The 15,908-nt window shown below is 39.1% G+C and overlaps 1 protein-coding gene across 2 annotated transcripts in view; it reads right to left on the bottom strand.

Moving 5' to 3' along the window:
* ninaC (STKc_myosinIII_N_like and MYSc_Myo21 domain-containing protein ninaC) overlaps positions 1 to 13,872 on the bottom strand; it is a 66,536-nt gene extending 52,664 nt beyond the window's left edge. Inside the window, exon 1 of one of the 2 annotated variants that reach the window (XM_072303722.1) lies at positions 13,761 to 13,872. The gene's annotated coding sequence lies outside the window, so the exon portion shown is untranslated. The remainder of the gene's footprint in view (positions 1 to 13,760) is intronic. The other variant, XM_019062295.2, reaches the window with a different exon arrangement.
* Between the last annotated feature and the right edge of the window lie 2,036 nt (positions 13,873 to 15,908).

The raw sequence follows: 15,908 nt of genomic DNA, 5'->3' as shown, positions 1-15,908 counted from the left end.
GCAGATAGTCAAAGTTTTGCAGTTAACGAAATCTTGTAAATTTATAGTGAAGAGCACGGAAATTTTCAAAATTTCAGAAAAAATTACTCATCCAATTTACGAACTCTCCTTGTTCCTCTTGCTCTTCAAATGAAATTTTCTAAATGAAATGTTATTACTTTCTCCTTTAGAATCATCTTTTTAAATTGTCATTGGTGAATATTTGGTTTTATTTCTATCCTTAAAATATTCGATGCACAATATACCTTATATATGTGTAGGTACTTTTTTTTATTTTTTTAATTTTTTCTTTGCGAAATTATTACTTTATTTTGAAAACATTTATATTTTTAAAATCTGACAAATATTTGTAAAACCTTTTCCAAGTGACATTCATCTCAATGAGCCGCAGTTGTGCCGACAGAAACTGCAAAAATGAATAAAAGAGGAAAAAAACCAAGAAGCACGCAATCTTTAGTTTTAATCCATTTGTACATCGATCTTTTAGAGTCAAATACGTCAAATTTTGAGCGTTTGGTTGCGCGTACACCTCGCTGCAGCACAATAAAAGCACGGAATGTAAAAGAAAAAATTGAAGTGCTTTGGAAATCATTAAATTTGACACGGAACCACCAATATTTAAAAAACACACATTATATTATTAGTCTCCTCTGATAAATTGATACATATTTTTTCCCCATCAATTTAAATGAGAATAATCAATGCAGATTGTGCAAATATTTCAAAATCATGAGCTAAATAACGCTGACCATGCGAGTATAAATATTAAAGCCTAACAGAGCGGAGTGGCGTGCTGCCAGCGCGAGAGGCTCACTGGCGCCTACAAACCTAAGTGGATACTTCACGCATTGCACAATGCTTGAAGTATCCACTTAGGTTTGTAGGCGCCAATGCGCGTTTCGCGCTGGCCGCCCGCCCGCCGTGCGGCGGCGCCTAAAGCAACTATTTCAGAACAGCGGTGTTGCACATATCATACGAAATTGAACGTATTAAGAATGACAGACATCCTATAAAAGTACAGATCTTTCCTCGCAAAATAAATCAAGATACTTATCGTACACAGGAAAAATCTGAGAGCCTTTAGCTGAGGCAAATATAGAGGTTTATCCGGTTCAGGTATAACAAGGTGGGAAAATCTTGAAAGATAGTTAAGTCCTGTTACACCAAAGAGGTGTAGAGAGTTTTAGTGAATTTTGTCTCATGGAATTGACGCTCCCCCATTTTTACCAAAACTCTCAACTATATATTATTCTCAGTTGGACCAAACAGACAAAACAAACAACAAGCAAACCCTCATTCTTCCAAGACATTATACATTTTCATCCAAAAACGTCATGAGCAATTGTCGTTTGTATTTACATGTGGGCCAATTTACTTTGGGTCGCAACTGCCACGTGGACCAAAACTCCCGTGCCGAAAAAACGCGTGGACGTAAATTACTGGAAAAAACAGGTGCGTGGACAAAAAATCGTTGACAAAATGTCCTATAATCGCCTGCAACTATAACCATCAATAGGCGAATTTTTGCGATCGGGTATGATTTGCAGAGACAACATATTTTGGAGGTACCGACCCTCAATGGAACGAGTCAGTAGTAGAGGTCGGACAAAATCTGGCAACTTTGAAAGTTTATATTTTCGAGAATATTACACAAAAAAGTTCAAATGTGATTCCATTGGTTTCTTTAAGAAAATTTCTTTCAGAACCACCTCTTGAAATTGAATTGGTGACGAAATAAACATTAAACTTTGAAATTTTAGCTAACAATTTCATGTCCAACCTCTTCTATTATTATATTAGCTCGTTTCTCTGTGTGCCTTGACAATCTAGGCTGTTTAATTGAGTGAAGCAAAAATAAATTTGGAGGTCAACGCTATTTCTCTCCTAATGCGGTGGATGCGCAATTTGTTCCAAAATAGAAAAATCATACAAAATTCGCCTAGTGATGACTGATGAATTTGGTGGTGAGTGCTATGCAGTGGTTAAATATAAGGTCCGGAATTCTGAGAGTTAAAGAATTATTTTAAAAATGATTACCACTAGTTATGGGTTCAACGTCAGATGACTTCAATCGTTAAATCAGACAAGTATTAGGACGATTTGTCCCAAGGCTCGGCAGTGCTCGAACTTGCGTGTAATATTTTGCATTGTTTAGATAAAAAATCTTCGGAAATTTTGATTTTTAAGCCAATGAAACGACAATACAGTCCTTTGCACGAATCTAAATCCAATATTCAACATGGCCGACGCCAACCCGCCAAAACACGGGACGAGACAGGAGTTTACCAACCGGCGTGTTTATGTTTACATTTCCCTTCCGTTGATACAGACCATGGTGCTTCGACCCACACGAGAAATCCACCCTTGTTGCTTATAGAACTTCCCGAGTTTGCTGTTTCATCGGCCATTCCTCACACTCGTAGGTTACTAAGGGGTTACCTCTCTCTTTAATTTCTAAAATTTTCAAGCTTTTTAGGCCTCGGGCAGCTAACGTCAGGTTTAGCCTGACCTTCATTATCCCCTCTCAGGTACATATCAGGCATCCCTTGACCCCCCCCCCCCCCACATCCTGATGTCATCTATGGATGATGTCAGCAACAAGGAAAAGGTGCAAAAACAAACGTTGATCGGAAAAATTTCACATCAAGGACTTCGAAGGAATCACGCTCTATCAATTCAGCATACGGCAGCGGACCTGTGATCTGTGTTTTTCTCTAATTTAATTCACCTTCCGCAACCCGCTCCTCTGTTTATTTACATCAAGCCATACATCCGATTAGCATCGTTCGTTCGAAACGCTCCCTTTATCAAATTTAATCCTATCAGCGTTGTCAATTCTCGTGTGAACCGCGTTGGAAGACTATGGAATTATCGCACTGAGGCACCAACTTAAAAAGAATGTTATTCGGATACATAATCCAGAATCGGCTCAACTACACTGTGCGATGCTTAATTTTGCGATAGCATGTTTTATTCTTTCGAGGAAAAATGACACTTTGAACCTTTCCGTAAATCTCTATCAGTGTGTAAAGAATGTAATCGCAGAATTTTCTAAGTCTGAATAATGCTTCGATTTCCTGTACAACAATGAACATCAAAAGGAAATGTCTCCTCCAGAACAGGAGCGATACCTTATACTAGCAAACTGGGAGCGCAGAGAAATTAGCTTTCCGAGCGTCATCGTGGCATCGCGCCTTCAATTTTGCATAATGCAACATGGACATCCATCAAGTACGAAAAGTTGTATCTCTGCGCCGTCATCGCCGCGCTCCCTTTCCCTCGTTCTATTTTCCTGTTGTGTTGGTTTCGCTAGTCTTTGTTTTACGTGGAGCTTAAGGGCTACGTGAGCAACACAGCCGATGATAGGAAAGTTATAATCCGACCTCGTTTCTTAACTTTTCTCCCGAATCCAAGCGACACCTCACAAGCAGTATAGAGCGGAATATTGCGAATATTCTCGCCTCACGCCATTGCTCCTTCAATTTTGCTTTTGCAAAATTGACACCTTGATATCAAGCAAAAATAGTTGTATCTCTCAGAGCGCTTTTAGGTGTCTCTCATTTGTGAAGAAAATTTAAGGTTTAGTCAGCTCAGGAGAGCTAGCTTTAGGTTAGATTTAGAAGCAGCTCCGTGATAACAGCTGGGATCAGGTCGCCATTAAATTTTGTATCTATTTTTTCGTGTTTTTTGCAGCTGAAAATGAGCTGATAACAGTAATTCGAAGCGTCCTGCCTTTAAGTGTTTTTAATGTTTTTATCCTTGCTCACCCATGATTTCATTCCCTCATATTTATTCGTATATTCGGACTAGGTTTTTGCGCTTTATCGTTAGCTCAAAGTATACTATGATGTACTCATATCAATAATAATTTTGGAAAGAAAGTAAAATATGTTCAGAGATCTCTCAAACGCTAAAGGGCACACGTCCAAACATTGGTATTCATGGCTGAAGTGCGAAACCACGTATCTCCATTTGCGATTTGCAGACTTCCTATCACTCTTTAATTTTTCCGTGCAAAACACTTGGAGGTAATTTCTTGTAAATTTCCTTGATTTTTCTTATATGTATGTTAGCAGAATATACTGTAAAAATGTCAAGCTATAAAGCTGGCTTTTTTTGCTCTCAAAAAAATGAAGTAGGAGCGGACATTTTGAAATTCCGCAATGGAAATATGACCCAATGAATATACTACCCAACATGAAGCAAGGAAGAGGGGCCCTTACCAACTAAAATTCTTCGATTTGCAATTATCCGAACAATTTGAGAGAGCTTTTTAGATAATTTATCGCTCATCAAACGAAAAGAAGTATCTGAATTTCCAGCCGAGCCCTGTGCTCCATATAACTCTATGCTTTCCGGGGCTCACGTGGAAATAGAGACACTCCCATACTGCCGTGCTAAGGAAGAACGCCTTATGAGCCTTCAGACGTTGCTATAAGTTTCCTCCGATTAAAACCGAAATTACTGGGAAAATTGTGAATATTATTTTTTCAAATTTCCAGACAATTTTGTATACAATTTAATCGAAAATATCTGAAAACTTCAAGGAAAAATATGCACGAGTTTTGTCAAAAATACAGGTTTCATAAAGGGAAATTTGGCAACTCCCGAATGTTCATACGGCGTTCTTCCTTAGCACGACAACATACGTCAGCAGAGAGACAGATTATGTCAATTCCTCAAAGAGTAACTGAGAATTCGTTCGATGAAATTTTCCGCCCAGTCGCTACTGTAGGTCAAATTCCTCAGAGCTTCATGTTTGCATTCACTGCTCTTCAGTGGCGATTTTGCGAGTTGGCAACACCTTTTTTCCTCCATTTAAATCCATTAAAAATATCGATTATACGCGAGGTAAGCTGCTTTACCAAGAATCGATTGTTTCACATACAATTAAATGGCGAGGAAAAACAGTGTCGGCAATTTTCAAGAATCACCGCTGTTGCTCTCTTCGTTAATATGGCAGCACAGTTGTTCCTGCTTTAATTCACTTATTCTTGGTCCTTTGCAACATACACATCGACGGTGAGACTACCAGACCTCGTATTTCGGCTTACGACGTTGCAGACTTCCTGTCATACTTTATTTTTCAAATGTTAAACTACTCAACGTCGATTCTTTAAAACTTTCGAGATTTTTTGTCTCAGTCCGACAAAAACTCTGTGAAAATTTCAAGGAATGAAATTGGTTTGTCCTTTTTCAAAAAAGTAAAATGAAGCCGGGAATTTTTGAATACTGCAAACAAGTCACATGGTCTAGTATAGTTTCACCGTCCAATTGCCAGATCGGACTAAATTTTGCAATTCGGAACTACAATTTCTGGCTCATCTGTAAAAGCACTTATGTGAATAGGGAAACTAATGATAATAACGTTTTTTTCTAAAATTAGCCAGAGATTGAAGTCCCAATTGCAAAATGTAGTCCAAAGTCATCTGTGAATAAGCGAAAGGGCAAGGGCGCGATGAAGGGTCGGTACCGCAACAACGCTGTATGAACGTAACAGTATTGGTTAGGCTAAATAGTGATACATAATACAGGGTGACACAGGATTAAGTGCGAATATTTGAGTAGTCAATTCTTAGGATAAAAAATACCTTTTTGTAGTAAAATGCTTTTTTTCTTTTTTTCTTTTTTTTCTCTCTTCAAAAACGCTTTCCCTGGGGCCGCATTATCCCCCTGTTATCTCTTATTATCCCTTATTATCCCTTATTATCCCTTATTATCCCTTATTATCCCTTATTATCTCTTATTATACCCTATTATACCCTATTATCCCCTATTATCTCTCATTATCTCCATCTATTCCCTATTATCTCGAAAACGATAAGTCACAGCGAAAAAACGCAAGAACACGTCCTCAATATTCTTTAACACTGAATCTAGTGGTGCCGTCAAAATGAATTGTTGTAGCTAGAAACATTTTTTGGCCACTTTTAGGTTCGATGCCCCTCTAAACCCCCCTGAAAATGAGTTTTCCCCTTTTTTTGAGGTCACAAATGAAAAGAGCGCCAAGAAATACCCCAACTCATTAATATTTAATGATATTGGTTGATAAACATTGTCACGGTGTTAAAGAGACGATTTCTCCCTCCAACTTTGGGGGGCCGTGGCCCCCGGAGAAAGCGTTTTTGGAGATAATTTATCTCACAAATCCGTCTTTTTTCACCAGAAAAATCGAATCCTTCAATGTTCGTACTTAATCCTGGGTCACCCTGCATTGATATGATGTTATTATTATAATTGAGTCCAGATAATCACTCACCACTACTTTCTCAGGACTCTTGGGTTTGTCTTGGTTCAGCTGGATTTTATACGTGGATCGTTGTTGCGTCACGTGCTCTTGGATGCCCTCATTAGATGCCAGTAAGATCAATACCATTCGTCCATAAATACAGATACAGTGTTCTGTTAAAGATTCACGGCATCCTTGATTACGTCACGAGCCTAGTTCCAAACCGAATTCGAAAATCTGACCGTTACCTTTATCTTCGGTGACACGGCGGCGGTGGTGATTTCATTCTGACCCTATCTGCGGGCTGACTGTTGAAATTTATAGACAAAGCTATAGACAAAGAGGACAAAAGGGATATGGAGGGATCCGATTGGTGGAAGCGGGTGGTTGCAATGGACAAGGAAGGTAGGTGATAGACTAACTAACGGCTATCCACGAGAGACCCTACAGTTAGTCCATCATTTTCTCCCTAGTCTATAGGAACCTATTACTAATAGGATCGCTCCATACTTTCTATGTCTTGTTTGTCTACCGCTTTGTCTATCAATTTCAACGATTAGTCCGCCGGTGTTTATTAGTTTATACACTGATAAAAACAATAACATTCAGTTCCTATATTGAAGATGAGTTTGAGCTGTTTAAATTGACTTTCCATCGAGGGCAATTGGACTGCATTTTGCAATTTGGACCTATAAATTCTGGCTCATCTGAAAAAACACTTATGTGCATAGGGAAATTAATGGCACATACGTTGTTTTTAAACTGGGCCGGAATTTATAGGTCCAAATTGCAAAATGCAGTCCAATTGGACTACATTTGGACTGCATTTTGCAATTTGGACCTATAAATTTCGGCCCGATTTAAAAACAACGTATGTGCCATTAGTTTCCCTATGCACATAAGTGTTTTTTCCGATGAGCCAGAGTTTATAGGTCCAAATTGCAAAATGCAGTCCATTTCGCGATTCGGAACAACAATTACTGGCTCATCTGTATAAAACACTTACGTGCATAGGGAAACTAATGGTACATACGTTGTTTCTAACCTGACTTTGAGCCAGAAATTGTAGTTTCTAATTGCAAAATGGAGTCGAATTAAAGTTATTTTACCGACCATTAGAGCCATCTGCGACCGGATCTTAGAAACGGAAACTTAAATTGGACTGCATTTTGCAATTTTGAACTATAAATTCTGGCTCATCTGAAAAAACTCTTATGTGCATACGGAATCTAATGGCACATACGTTGTTTTTAAACCGGGCCAGAAGTTACAGTTCCAAATTGCAAAATGCAGTCCAATTGAAGAGCCGAGAGTGAAATTCAGGTTAATTTTCCGTTATTGATGAAAATTTTCGTCTGGTATTCTCAAATTTCAAGTCAAAATTTCTATTATATATGAAGTTAAAAGTTTCTCAGTGAAAGAGGTCGGAAGCTAGCAACAGCGCGTCGGTGCCATTTAATTGCGTTTTGCTCGAAATTGCGATTTTTCGATCTCGAACTCTAAAACGCTCCATTAAAGTCAATTTGAAGAATTTTTGGGTGTTTCATCCAACAAATGGTGCGGAATTAACCCCTTAAACAGTGGTGAGCGTATTTCAAAATTTTGCCTACTTCACTGTAAGCTCCTATCTTCCCATACCCGGTCACATTTCGACGGTGAAACTACTAGACCACGTATCTCGGTTTGCAACGTTGTAGACTTCTTATCATACTTTAATTTTCAATGAGAAAATTACTCACCGTCAATTCTTGTACACTTCCATGATTTTTCTTCTATGTGCGAAGAAAACTCTTTAAAACTTCGAGCAATTATATTGATTTGTCCCCCTTTAAAATATAAAAAGGGAAAATAATTTAATAAAACCGCAAACGAGATACGTGGTTTGGGAGCTTCACCGTCGAATTATAGTCAATTGATCAAAGTCAAGTGAATTGAAATGAAGTCAAATTTAGTCAGAAGTAGAGTCACAGCCACCCCGATCTCATCCACGACGAAGGAACAGAACATTATAATCTTCAACAGTGTAGCCTATTCTAGAACCTAAGTCAATCGCACAACCACGGCGGCAAGGCATCCGAAAAAACCGCGACTTCCATATCAGAATCTTCCAAAAAATGAAAGAGAACTCACGAATAATCAGTTGCAAAAACACAAAACCTCCGGGAGGAGGCTTGCCCACCGAAAGGGGAAATGTCACGCGCGTAAGATATGCAAAGCTCGGACTGGCCGCTAGTGCGAGCCGCTTGAAGAGCCCGAAAGCTCGCAACTTTTAAGGCTTCCCGGGTCCGAGTCCACGCCGCGAGGCAGGAACCGCGTATCTCCGGTGGTAATCCTATGGAGATGAGTGGTTCCTGCTCAGCGCGGCGGAAGTAGAGTGCTGCGTCTACAGTTTAAAAGCTTATCAAAATCGGCCCGTTGACGGCATGAAAGGGAGGATTCAGTCCTTGGGTGTTTAGTGTGCTGGAAAATTAGAGGTTTTTCCGATACGCCTCCATGTGAGGTATTCGAATTTTATCGCACAATCTGACAACCTTATGGGTGGTTGGTTGCCACACTCTTAAAAATCGTGAGATTTGGTGCCGGAGTCTATGTAGTGCCTAAACACCCCGTGTGATTTGAATGCGGAGTTAAAGTAGCACCATGAAAGCGGATGCCATTCTAAAAAACAGGGTACATTCCGCTCCGTAATAGTGGAAGTCACTCCGTAAGAATTAAAAACAACTTAGTCAGCCAAAATTCACGTAATAAAATAACAACTTAATTTTAATAACTTAAAAAACAACCTAAATATAAAAAACCTCACTCCGTAAGGTGAAGAGATTCCGTTCCGTAATCATATCGCTTGGGGTTTTTAGAGCGCTTTATAGATTTTTGCACAGAATTTCACTCGTAAATTTTCAAAAGGGCAAATTATGTTGGAAATCAACACTTGCCATGGACGCAATGAATGGGAATTTTAAAAATCAATTTCTCAGCGAGATATTAACATTACACTTATTAATGAAAAAGTAGAGCAAACATTATACATTTAAATCATAAAACCTTTGATTTTCTTTACGAGAGCTAATTTTCCGAGCTATTTCCGAGCACTTATTGTTCGTTGAGTGATTGATTTTCCTCGAAAATCTTCGAGAGGAAATGGATAATGAAATTCTTCAGTTCGTGCCTTGTGTTGTCCGTCAGTTTTTGGTATTTTGATGGCGAAAGCGAAAAACCACGCATCTTCGTTGGCGACGCTGCATACTTCCTGTCTGACCTTATTTTTTCTTTTGAAAAATAATCAACGTATGTCTTGAAGACTGCCTTGATTTTTCATCGCAAGTAAATGTTCAGTTAGAATATTCAGTCATGAAGTTCGTTTTTTTCTTTTTGAAAAAATAAAATAGGAGCAGAAATTTTGAAGCACCACAATGGAGATAAGTGGTTTCGCTCTTTGGGCATCGGCACCCTTTGTGTACATTGTATTTGAATGGTATAAGCCACGCCGCTTTTAACGTATAGTTACTACTTTTGAACCAAAATTATACAGGCTCCATTCGGCCGTATACTACATTTTAGGGTCATCTGCAATTTTTCAAGAGCCCACACAGACTTTTGAGACTGCGGCGAGGACACAACGAAAATAAAAACTGAGCTAATTTTTAAGTGCCTAGCTTGGTAACCACTCCTCATTTTCAGATTAGATCCAGCCAGGGTCTGATTTCTAAGCGCTCGCTCCTTGCGCGCCGAGCCGTATTCTACGGCTACGTAAACCCCTAACCCGCCCGGCCTGAGCAACTATTTTAACTCCCCGGAGATTGGGTTGCATATGCGAAGAATTGAAGGAACTTTGAATCTGTTTAGGTATACGAATCCTCGAGAACTAATTGAGGACATGAAGCTCCCACGCTTCAAGTTTAATTCACTCCTGATTCACTCGGAGAGTGGTTGCGGAAACATTTACCACAACGTTGTCAATGTTGTTTCCAGTGGCGTGACGTGCTTTGCGATAGATCGATAAATATGCCATTCAAACCTATGGAAAAGGATCGATAAATAGGGTGTTCGCAGCGAACACCTTAATAATCGATTCTTTACCATAGGTAGCTTCAAATGGAGAAATATCGATAATCGATCATTCACGCCACGCCACTGGTTGTTTCATGAATAACGTCATGCCAAGGTGTTCGTAACCACTACAGCCTACTATAACTCTGCCGTGATAGTGCACGGAGAAAAAAAACTTCGTGCGTGGGGCCCGAAGTTGAGGTCATATGGATCTCTGAAGTTTTCGGATCACGTATCTAAAAACTTGAGGTCGAGCTGCCTAAGTTCGGGTCAGACATCTGAGGTATATTCGATGTATACCGAAGGGTTCGGGTCACACATCTAAAGTGCTCCGGTACATACCGAAGGGCCTTGATGTTTGATCCGAACTTTGGCAGCTCGACCTCAAGTTTTCGGATGCGTGATCAGACAATTTCAGAGATTCATAGGACCTCAACTTCGGGTCCCGTGCACGAAGTTTTTTTCTCAATGTGAAGAGAGCCGTAAGTGTAAAAATGAATTCTTCAGGAAATGGGCTCACTAGAATCTAAGTGTAAGCAGAAAAAGTTATCGAAAGGAGCCTCCGTTCATTCTTAACTTGCCACGAATCAACCGAAAGACTCGTAGAAATCGTTTCGATGATAAAAAACAACCAATTTTGTTTCAATTACAGGGAAAGGGCACTACTCATTTTCATGTTAGGCTAGAGTTAGGGAAGACATCCGTAAGTGCTATCTCTTGCATGTTTTCGCCGTTGCGTTTTGGACACACAGCAAGCACATTTTCAGGTTGGCAATTGGTAAGAATGGGCGGCATTTTACTTGAAAGCACTGTTTTCATCGCTCTTTTGAGGAATAATGCTCCTTACGGCTGTTTTGTCTGAAACCAAGTCATTTTTTGCGCACTTACGGACTTCTCATATACGTCTCGTTTTCATACAAATAAGACGAATTTTGTTCGAAGTGAGTGGTGAGAAAAGAAGCATGTCGGTCAGAGATTGAATTTACTGAATCTACACCTAATAAATCTACGCATTTGAAGATGAAACAGCAGTGGCGTGGCGTGCTTTGCGATTTATCGATTGTTATGCCATTTAAACCTATGGAAAAGGATCGATAAACTGGGCGTTCGCAGCGAACACCTCAATAATCGATTCTTTACCATAGGTTTAAATGGCATAACAATCTATATATCACGATTTACGTCACGCCACTGGAAACTAGAGGTATGCCGTCTCCGTGCCTGCAGTAAAAGTCTCCAGTTTACGGAGGGGAATTTTTGTCAATGTTATGCATGTTGGCTCTTACTTATTGAAGGAGTTCCTCCTATTGAACTTTATCGCCATAAAAATTAAAATTGGTCACATCTTTTCTTATGACTGCAAATTGCATACCTTTCTGATATGTGGTACTCATTGGACGGATCGTTCAAAATTGACATCTATTGACCAAATCATGTAAAAATATTGCATTTTTAGGGCAGGAAAATTGCAATTTAATTTGGTTCACTTCGATAAGTTCGTCGTAGAATGTCAATTAGGACTTACTTTCCTTCTATTTCTTGATGCAGCATATTTTCTATCTAACAGAGAGGTTTTAAGTAATGACGCAGAGTAGAAATATACTTAATTATTGACCGAATTTGGACCACGTTTAGCAGAAAGGAACCAATAAGCCACATCAGATATTGCCAAATTTAATTTTTTACGAGAGAACGTTTGTGCAAATTCCTTTGAAAATGTTAAGGTATTTGCATCGTATTATGTAGAAAATTCTCTGAAATTTGCAAATAAAATCCGCAGAACCATTTTCATGTAAAAAATTAAGTTGCCCAATTAAATTGGTGATAGCCGATGTTGCTCGGGTCCATTTAATACCCCTGCTGTGCGCAAGAAGGAAAACATCGAATAACATATTGTTAATTCATATCAAAATTTTTGCACTAAAATTGTTCTTCAAAATAATAAATTTGGAATTCTGCCGACCATTTTTAAAGAGCAGACCTTTTCTGCCATGCCACGGAGGAACGCTTAGTAAGCTTTCAGCCGTTGCCAAATTTTCTATAATTAAATAAATATTTTCAGCATAACTTGTGAATATAGTCTGCCGTAGAGTTTCTCCCACATCTTCACGAACAAAAGGATTAAGGGTCATCTCCTAAAATTGTGGCACACCCCCAATTTTCGTTTCATATGGACATTACCAATTGTTTTTGGGAGCACTACAACATTTGGGTTAGTAACCCAATTTATCGGGGTACTGGCACAGTTAATTAGGGCACTAAGTACTTCAATTAATTGGAAATGTCCATATGATCCACTAGTTGAGACTGAACCCCTACCTCTTTTTGCCCGTGTTCATTTAAAGTATCTGAATATTTTAAGGACTAATATTTGGATTGCATTTTGCAAAACGGAGCCAGGCTAGGATTGTGCATTTTACATTCTTCACAATAAAATCACTAAAGTCAATCAAAAAATTAAATTTACGAGGTTAATTTTCGTCTTGAATTTATAGTCCTTGGGAGTAAATATAGAATTTGTTTAGATGATCAGTTGAATCGCATTTAGCAGAAAGGAACTAGCGCGATGACAGTGTTGTAAAACTGTTGCTTCTTCACAATTATCCACAAAATCTCTTAGAATAGCAATAGTTTTTCCGTCCACCAAAAAATTGTTAATATTTTAAAGGAAAATAACTGTGCAAATTTTAATACTGTACTTATATTAGGTATTTTTAAAAGAAAAGAAGAAGTTGAACGATTTTGAAAACACTTTAATCACGCTGGCTCCTTTTTGCTAAATGCGAACCAGTTTATACTTACGAGGTAAATTTTTTTTTTTTTATAATCTTAGCGACATTGAGTGCTCTCGGTTCTTTTTTGCAAAATGGAATCCATTTATCACGGAAAAAATTAAATTGCTGATTTAACGATTCAACTGCTAAAAATAAGTGACTGCAACGTTTCAACGTGTATAATTATAGTTTAATTTATCACTTTACATATATTCTTCTTTTAATAACTTTGCACCATCTTTACTTATGTTTTTATACTCTTTTCATAATTAGACTGTACATATAGGCCTTCGTGCCAAATTCTGTTAAAATTGGTTACAATTTGTATATTCACTAATAAATTATTACATCAAAAAAAAAAAAAAAAATCAACGTAGATTTTACAATAAAGAAAAAATGCTGCTCTAACCACTATTGTAAGTTAATTTAAGTTGCATTTTTGTGTTGTAATACTACATTGAAACATCGCAGTCACTTTTTTTAGCAATTGAATTGTTAAGTCAGCAATTTAATTTTTTTCGTGTATTTTTTCTATAAGGATGAATATTTTATCGGAGAAAATCGTGTAGCGTCCGAAAATTTACACGGCGTTCTTCTGGAGCACGGCAAGTCTTCTCCTCCGCAGAAGGAGTTCCTTGGAGTTCCTGGTCCTTTCGGCTAAACACTGTCGAAATGGAGGTGGAATCTACGAGACAGAATGAAAGAATCACCTGTTCCGAGAAGTCCGGCGGCCGGAAGGAGAGCGAGGAACAGACTGATTTCCCGTGAGGCTGTGACGAGTCGCCAAGCGCCGAAGCCCGTCAAGTGGCGCCTATTTTAAGCTCGTCGTGACCTAGGGAACCAGGTGTCTCATCTATAACAGCCGGAGCTTTTGATCAACTAATAACGACAAACCCATCATTTCCCTCGTTGCCGCGATATCTAGCGTTTGCAGAATGCTTCATTTTTCTTTCAATGGAGATGTTGCATGTGTGAGGGATTTGCGATTTGACCGTTGATTCTTATGTAAAAGTTCGCGGGAAACACGATGGTGCCACTGGTTTTCTCTGAAATCATCTCCCAAGCTCAAAAAAAGCTCTCAAGTTAAGACCAAAATGGAGGGGATATCCCACCCTACCCTGAGAGTCCACCTCTACATCAAAACAAACTCTCCATGCAAAGATAGGGAGCAAATACATTAGCAGGGTTGCCGTGTTTTCAGTTTTGGAGTCCCCAAATAAAGTGGCAATCCTGCTAATGTATTTGCTCCCTATCTTTTGCATGGAGAGCTCGTTTTGATGTAGAGGTGGACTCTCAGGGGGGTGGGATATCCCCTCCATTTTGGCCTAATTTTGAGAGCTTTTTTTTGAGCTTGGGAGATGATTTCAGAGAAAACCAGTGGCACCATCGTGTTTCTCGCGAACTTTTACATTAGAATCAATGGTTAAATCGCAAATCCCTCACACATGCAACATCTCCATTGTGATCGTCAGACAATCTTTTTTTAAATGTCCGTAAATCTGGCTCCGCCTACATTACACCAGTCCACCTTTTTTCACGTCTTCATCTGCTGAAATACTGGTATAAGGCTGGTAAAAGAAATGCTGGTATAACAGCTACGATGAAGGGTAGCGCCACTTTAAGAAGAGGCCATACCTTCTTCTTAAAACTCCCAGATGATCTACAGAAAATTCATGATGCAAATACTTTTAAAGCGAAATTGAAAGAATATCTAATTAACGGCGAGTATTATGAAATTAATGAGTGCACTCATTGAATCTTAGTTTGATCTACTACTATATGATTTAATTATTTTCCCTGCTTGATAAATGTATCAAAATATTAATGTATAACCAGGGCCGGATTTAATTACTTGCCGCCCGTGGGCCGCCTGCATTTTGCCGCCCCCTTCTCGTTCGTATTGAAATATCAATAAAAACCATCAACTGAACGTGCCAGCGGGGGAGGGGTGCATAAGACGTGTTTACTCGTGTTGAACACATGTTTTGGGAATGCCCTGTCAACACTACTAGCAAAAGTTAAGTTTCGTAAACCTGTCTGTGTGTGGACAAGGCCTTTCATTCATAAGAAATGAACAAAAAAATTATGAAAGAACAAACATGAATGTGGTTTAATGACTTTAACTTCCGCCGCCGCGCCGCGCAGACCGCACCGTGTTTGGCGCAATGCAAGAGGTATTCATGTATTCTTGTAGGCGCTATCCGTTTCACGCTGACCGTAATGACCGCACTGTGTTTGATGCAATGCGTGAAGTATTCGTGCAGTCTTGTAGGCGCAAATATGTGTTACATGCCGATCGCCGCGCCGACGGCTTCTCCTTTTCATCTCAAGTCCTCGTCATCATTGCTCTCTATGCGCCGCGCCGTTCCAGGCCAAATTGCGTGTATGGTTTCTCTCTTAACTCGACTACTTAAAGGTGCTGTCCCTTGTATCACTGAAAGACGACAAAATTACAACTATACTCTCAGGAAATGAGAGATTTTGTCGCCTTTTCTCGTTTGTAAATTTTCTTTTCTAAATCCGATATTTTTTTATACCTACATTTAAAAAAATTGCAAAATTTGCCGCCCTCTAGATTCGCCGCCATGGGCCGCGGCCCATGTGGCCACCCTCCTTAATCCGGCCCTGTGTATAACTTGACATATTTGTATTAGCCTTTTTGTGCAGAAACAACCAAACAAATAAATCTAAATCTATCTTAGTAAGTATCAGGAGCTAAGTAAGTAGTGGAGGTGGAAAGATGTCCTCTGAAAACGTCCGAACAAATTGGCGAAAACCAAGTGATGGTAGAAGCATCCAAGGAATATGAGATGCTGGAGGAGGACAAGATAGTTATCGTAATGAGGAGCACAGTTTCC

Source organism: Bemisia tabaci, chromosome 8, assembly GCF_918797505.1.
Source record: "Bemisia tabaci chromosome 8, PGI_BMITA_v3".
Lineage (NCBI taxonomy): Eukaryota > Metazoa > Arthropoda > Insecta > Hemiptera > Aleyrodidae > Bemisia > Bemisia tabaci.
This window is presented reverse-complemented; position numbering and strand designations above follow the sequence as displayed.